The sequence below is a fragment of the Balaenoptera ricei genome, chromosome 16 (assembly GCF_028023285.1).
Source record: "Balaenoptera ricei isolate mBalRic1 chromosome 16, mBalRic1.hap2, whole genome shotgun sequence".
Classification (NCBI taxonomy): Eukaryota; Metazoa; Chordata; class Mammalia; order Artiodactyla; family Balaenopteridae; genus Balaenoptera; species Balaenoptera ricei.
The window spans coordinates 4,724,498-4,731,721 of NC_082654.1; the positions used below are offsets into that span (position 1 = coordinate 4,724,498).

At 49.5% G+C, this 7,224-nt stretch overlaps 1 pseudogene; it reads right to left on the reverse strand.

The window, feature by feature from the left end:
* Positions 1-4,843: 4,843 nt before the first annotated feature.
* Positions 4,844-4,922, reverse strand: LOC132351355 (U6 spliceosomal RNA; annotated as a pseudogene).
* Positions 4,923-7,224: the final 2,302 nt, after the last annotated feature.

The window sequence follows — 7,224 nt, forward strand, 5'->3', positions numbered from 1 at the left end:
GCGGTGAGAAAATTGTACACTCCCTTCATCTTGCTTTTCTTCAGGCTTTCAGAGGAAAATGAGGGAGCAAAGTCCCCAAACCAGGAAAGTGGAATGTTTTCCTTTGTGCAAAAATTGCTTGGAGTCCTTCATTTGTACTAAAAGCGAGGTGACCCCAGCAAGAATCTCCATGACAGTGGAGTGTAATTGCAGTGAAAAATTAGTCTAAATTAGTGAAAAGACAAATGTTGCCATCTGTCAAATGACATTTCAATTGTCTTTACATTTTCATCCGTATTTTAAAGTTTGAGTGTTTCAGCCCAAAGAAAAGATTTTGAATGCCAAACAGAAAATGGGCTCCACATTCGTATTTCCATTCTGCACGTGAGGGTGAAAGGAATTACATCCTCACAAGAATGCCTCCTGAGCAGTTTTCTAACTTCCTTAATTACTGGCGGTTTTTAAGGGCTTTAAATGTGCCTCTGCAATTGCTCTCGGCATTGCCAAAGGGTCTGGACTTAACGGTTTCCACTGGAAGAAAAAAATGAGCTGTGCATCTCTATCTATGTGTGTGTGTTTGTGTGTGTGTGTCTGTGTGTGTGTGTGTCTGTGTCCCTACAGAATCTTTACTTACAAAGTGGTTGAGAAAGAGGGCTAGCTTCATCAAAAACAGACATCTTTCTGTGGGTATCTACATAAACTGATGCTAATAGCAGATGTATGATTTGTAGAGACTTGGCATGGTCTTTCCAGGGAAGCTGCTTGGAAACCCCAGAGTCTTTTTTAGCAAAAATTTATAGGCAGCTTCATAATTTTAGAGCAGGGATTCTCAACCCCAGCATGACTGACATTTTGGGCCTGATGATTCTCTGTCCAGGGACTGTCCGGTGCATTCTAGGGTATTTAGCAGCATTCCTGACCGCTACTCAGTGCCAGTAGCACTACCTCCTTATCCTAAAAGCTGTGACAACCAAGGACATGTCTACACATGGCTGCATGTCCCTGGGGGCGAGACCACCAGAGTGAGGTCCACTGGTGTAGAGACCTGTGTGTGTGTGTGTGTTACCGGTGATGGGAAGTTAAACGACCCCACGTATCCCAGACAGGCGTCCGTGGGGCTGACTCCAAGCCATCTGACACGTCTCAAGGGACACTGGTGTCTTTTGTCCTGTTTACCTGAGGGGCAGGTGGCCGGCTGGCGTCTTTAGGAAGATTAATCAAATGCCTCTTGGAGAAGCTGCCCTGACTTCGCCTTCGGGGCTCTGCCTTTTGCCCCGACTCATCCCCCCCTCCTCCACCCCACCTGGTCCTCGGGATTCTTTGGGACATGGTGACAGGGAGTGTTGATTTCAGAAGATGCATGAGCTCAGGGAGGCCCTGGCTGGGTTCCCAGGACCCGCATCTCTGCCCTCAGCCCTGGGCCTAGCCCACCCGGCCTGTTTCCGTAGCCCCTGACACCACTTTCCTGATCAATGAGGGAGAGCTTGCCTCGGGACACAGCTCCCCCCTTCACATTCTTCGGAGGCCAGTGGGCTCTCCCACAATCCCCAGGGATGTGGCAGCCCGGCCCTATTTGCAGCCACCTGGCCCCGAGAGCCACGTGTGCTCCGGCTGCTGGCGGTGCTGCTGTTGACTCTAAAGCTGTAAAAGGTCAGCGCCAAACAGGACGCCCTGGAAGATGAGGGAAACCGAGTCCGGGATTCACTCAGGATCACACAGCTAGTGTGGACCGGCTTCCCACACTGGGCGGCCTGTTCTGAGTCTCTCTTGGCCTCCACAAAGCCAGAAACGGGTGCCTTCTACAGGCAAAGAAAGGACACACAGAGCAGCTCCATCAGCCCTCCCTCGGGGATGCGTCCTCACTTTGAGGACTAGACCCCAGAGATTCAGAGGGGAAAGAACCACCAGTTCTGGCCTTGAAGATGGAACTTCATGGTGCGCAGATGAGGGTGGGGTGAGGAGGGGGGTAAGAGACCCAGATCTATCGCCAAAGACTTTCTCATTGATCCATCCACCACCTAGCCACAAATCACAGACCCCCTGGCCTGCCAAGCATTGCGCCGGGTGCTAGAACCCAAAGACACAAAAGAGATGGCTCCTTCTCTCCAGGGGCTCAAGGTCAAGTGGGCCATCAGCTTTGCTGTGGCCAGACGTAGGGCCCCTCCTGGAGGTGGGCAGGCAGCTGGCACCTGCCTCCTCTCTCTAAGGAGGTCCCTCACCCAGTCCCTGGAAGGTGACTCAGGGCCACGATTTCTGAGAGGTCAGCCCCCTGTCCCTGCCAGGATGAGCTCCGCAGAGCTGTGAGCCCGGTAGGCAGAGACACGCCTGCTCTGCACCCCCTGGGGGGCCTCCTGCAGAGAACCTTGGGTGTTGCTGAGGGATCTGTGTTGTTTAGAGAAAGAATTAAGCAACCACTTTTGTTTAAAGACAAATATCATATGATATCACTTATATGTGGAATCTAAAAAAACGTGGTACAAATGAACTTATTTACAAAACAGAAATGGATTCACAGACATAGAAAACAAACTTATGGTTACCAAAGCGGGAAGGAGGGAGGGATAAATTAGGAGTTTGGGATTAAAATATACACACCACTATATGTAAAATAGATAAACAACAGGGACCTACTGTATAGCACAGGGAACTATACTCAATATCTTATAATAACCTATAATGGAAGAGAATCAAAAAAAGAATAGATGTATATAAGTGTATAACTGAATCACTTTGCTGTCTACTGAAACTAACACAACACTGTAAATCAACTATATTTCAATAAAATTTATTTTTCAAAAAGAAAGAATTACTAGGCTGAGGACCAGAGGGAGTGGGCATGAGGACGGAGGGCATGAATCTCCTTGAACACTTTCATGAAGATATTGTCCTTGTCTCTGCTTCCTGTGGACCAATGTCTGGATCTCGTCTGTGCCTCATTCAGGGGACAGAGGACAGTGGAAACCTGACAACCCAAGCAGCTCGACTGGGGAGACTTTTGCCCCTGGAGGCCTTGGCTAACCCAGGGCCCGGGCAGTAGAGTTGCCCCATTGAGCAAATAAAAATATAGGAAACCAAATTAAATTTGAATTTTAGGTAAATAAAAAATGGGACATATTTACACTAAAATTGTTTGTTGTTTATCAAAAATTCACATTTAACCTGGCATCCTGCATTTATCTGGCACCCCCATCAGGGATGATGGGTCAGCTGACTCCTAGGGAAGCCCCCCAGTCTCACCCCAGGGGCACCCAGGAGGTGGGTGTCCATCTCAGCCCCGCATTAACCACCACCAAGTGACCTGGAGTGGCTCATCTTATGTCTCAGCTTCCACTTTCAGACAAGAAAAGCTTACCCAGGCCATCTTCAAATTATGGGTCCATAATTTAATTTCCCTTTGCTTTTTAAGTGTACCATCCATTACATTAAAGCCTATACAAGTTGATAAAAAAAGCACAACCTTCAAGGAAGCTGCCAGGTTTATGGATCCAACACCATTATTTTCCAAATCATGTTCTTTAGGACAACAGTAGGTTAGACAAAATGAAGTGTTTTCTCCCCGCCCCAAAACTACATTAAGAACTGCCAAAAGGAAACTGAAAATATTCTACAACTCTCTTTTCGAAGAAAAACTACCTGTCAACATGAAGTGAGGCATGCGAATTGCTAAGCCCAGTATCCAATGAAATTTAAAATACATTGATGAACAGAACAGGAATAAAGATATAGACATAGAGAATGGGCTTGAGGACACGGGGGGAAGGGGAAGCTGGGACGAAGTAAGAGAGTGGCATGGACATATATACACTACCAAATGTAAAACAGATAAGCTAGTGGGAAGCAGCCGCATAGCACAGGGAGATCAAGCTCGGTGCTTTGTGACCACCTAGAGGGGTGGATAGGGAGGGTGGGAGAGAGGCTCAAGAGGGAGGGGATATGGAAATGTATGAGTGCTTGTGGCTGATTCACTTTGTTGTGCGACAGAGGCTAGCGCAGTATTGTGAAGCAGTTATACTCCAATAAAGATCTATTTTAAAAAATACATTTTAAGATGAAACTTGGGCAATCTCTAGCAAGTCCTTAATTTATGCAATTTACACGAGTTCAGTCAGAAAACATTCTAAGAGAGAAAGAGCCTGCGATTAATGCCCCTCGCCATGGCTCTTCCCAAGTGCATGCTCCAGAGTGAGTGTGGGCAGTGATCCAACCCGAGAGCCCGCAGGCCTCTCCTGGAAGCAGGGAAGTAGGATCCTATCACCTAAAGATGTGGATGCAAAGTTATCCAATGCGGTGGCACCTTGAAACACAAGGCGACTACTTCAAAGAGCGCTCAGATGCCCCAGTCTCGAGCAGGACCCTGGTCATGCCGAGTTACTGAAGAGGGATGTCGTGTTAGTTTCCAATGAGGCACCCCCTTAAGAAATATTCAAAGGAATGTTCTCGGCTGATTTTGATCAGGCTCTCTTTTTAAATTTAGCACTCTGTTAGTTACTGACCTCCAGCTTAGCATCTTAAAACCTCAAAAAGCATTTATTATCTCTCATTGTTTCTGTGGGTCAGGAATTTGGCCATTGCTTGCTGGATGGTTCTACCCTGGGGTCTCTTTTGAGGTTGCAGTCAAGAATTCAGGGACTTTACAAGGATTCACAGGGATTTCAGGGGCTGGCAGGGGGCCGTAGTCACCTGTCTGCAGGCTGGACTGGAGCTGGAGGAGCCACATCTAAGATGAGACCCTCACGTGGCCACTGGCAAGAGGCCTCAGGTCCTGACCACGTGGAGCGCCCCAAAAGACTGCTTGAGCATCCTCACAACATGGCAGCTGCCCTTCCCCCGAGCAAAGGAGCCAAAACAGAAAACAAAGGAAGTTCTTGGGCAGGGGCCATGCTAATCTTCTCTGTATTGTTTCAATTTTAGTAGATGTGCTGCTGTACACCTGAAATGAACACATTATTAATCAACTATACTCCAATATAAAATAAAAATTTTTAAAAAGTCCTTGATGTCTTTTATAACCTAGTCATATCCACCATGTTCTATTCATTAGAATCGAATGGCAAAGTCTAGCCCGTGCCCAAGGGGAAAGGGATTTGACTCCACCTGTTGAGAATAGTGTTGGCAAACCTGTGGACGTAGTTTAAAACTACCACAAGGATAGCACATTCTAAAGCTGTACAACTAAAGCTCAAACAGATGGGGTTTCAGGCTTCAGCCGGAGGGAAGGCAAAGGTTGAATCAAGGTTCCTAAATCTACAGCTCCCAGGTGGCCGGCACTGCCTCTGCTTGGGGACTGAGAGACGGTGCCTCTCTGGAAGCCGTGGCCCGGGGGAGTCTCCTGTACCTGTGCCCTGGGAACCTGGCATGTAAACTGACCTCCCCCCCAGGGCACTCCTCTTGGCGCCAACGGGGCAGAAGGCAGCAGTACTGATGGGGAAGGATGGGCCACCTGGGCTTCCGGGCTCCCCTCCCTTCCAGACACTGAAGAGGCCACGATGAGTGTGGGAAAGGACATTTTGAGGCCAGCTAGGGCTTGAGAGAAAGGGAAAGAAAGTGAGAAATTACAACAGAGGCTGGGCCTGAGGGTCACGTTCTGGAGAGGCTGCAGTGGAGGAAGGCAGAGACGGATCCAGGCTCAGCTCTCTGGGCCTCTGCGATTCTGCCTCCAGCGGACGTGAGGTTGTCTGGCTCGCGAGGCTGATCTGCTTTTCAAGCACATATGGACACCAGACTAGGGCTCGCTTTGGGAACCCAAGGGCCTCTTCTGGACCACAGGGCCTGGGCCTGTCTGTGGTACCCAGGCGGTCTGCTGTCTTGATGGATGCTGGGATGGCCCATGAAAGTGAGAGAATTTTCACTGGTCAACAACCATTGTAACTTCACACTCAAACATCATCTGAGGACAAGACCCCAGGTCTGAAGAGCATCACTGCCCCCCTGCTTCTGTCCCCCCGCATCTGCTCACACCCCCTTCTTCCCCCGTGAGGCTGGTGAGCAGTGGTCTCCCCTGGTCCCCCCAACCCTTAGCTATCCTGGTCACAGGCAGTAGCTTTTCTGGGTGTCTGTCTCCCCTCTCAGGCTGGCGTTCTCTGGTCCAGTGAAACGTCCTCTTCTAGGTCTCCTGAGGGTTTTGTTCATGGGCAGCGTCACTGAGAAGTCCAAACAATAACAAAGCTAATGGTCACTGGTACTCATACTTACTCTGAACCACGGGCGCTAAGGAGTTCCCTGCACACCACAACACCCCATGAGGAGGAAGCAGGAGGCGGGCGGAACTCACCCAGCCTGCGGGCAGAGGACCAGCCCTGGGGGGCACGCTCAGGGGCCTCTAGGTCAGGGCTGTCTCACAGAGCTCTTGCCGATGATGGAAATGTTCTATTGTCTGCACCGTCCAATACATGGCCACCAACCACACGTGGCTGTCGAGCACTTGAAACGTGGCCAGGGCAACTGAAGAGATGAGTTTTTGCTCTTATTTAATTTTAACTTCTTTAAATAGCCACGTGTGGCTGGGGACCACCACTTTGGACCACGCAGGTCATGGTGGTCCTGCCCCTTCATTTTACACCCATAGAAACTGAGCTGCACGGAGAGGAGGCGGACAGCGTAAGAGCCCTTGGGGGTTACAGAGAATAGGATTCCCTCTGGCGGCAGAGTCCTTGTCACCCACAGCAACTTGCTGACAGGGGCGGGTGTCTGCCAGGCTGAGTGGCAGGACAGGTCCCAGACGGGCAGGGAATCCCTGCTTTGTCCCGGCGGGTGCTCAGCTCTGCTTGGAACACAAAATCAAGACCTCCAAAAAGCAGGGGAGGGTCAAACGCTAGGGCGTCACAATGTGGAGCCCCACTGCAGACCCCACGAGGTTGGGGCCTCTTTGGGGTCTCCTTTCGGGGTCTGAGCACTCTGGTGAATATTTCTCCCCAGCTGACTCCCTCAGACACTGAAAACCCTGAATGAACATGCAGCCTGGCGATCACCCCTCAGATCAACGTAAAGGCCTGTGAAAGCCATGTGAAGCAATGAGTCCAGCGGGTATTTCTTTTCCACTTAAGCCCACAAATAATGCTCTCTGATTATACAACCATTTGTGGACTCTACAAGCCAGACGTTTAGGCAACAGAGTCGAGCCTGTTTCCCTCAAGCAGTGTGAAAATCCCAGAGTTGCATGTCAAGTATTACTATTTTTAAATGAAATGGAGATCAGGGTGAGGAAAAGACTAATTTAGGCTAAACTGGCAAGTACATATAATTTAC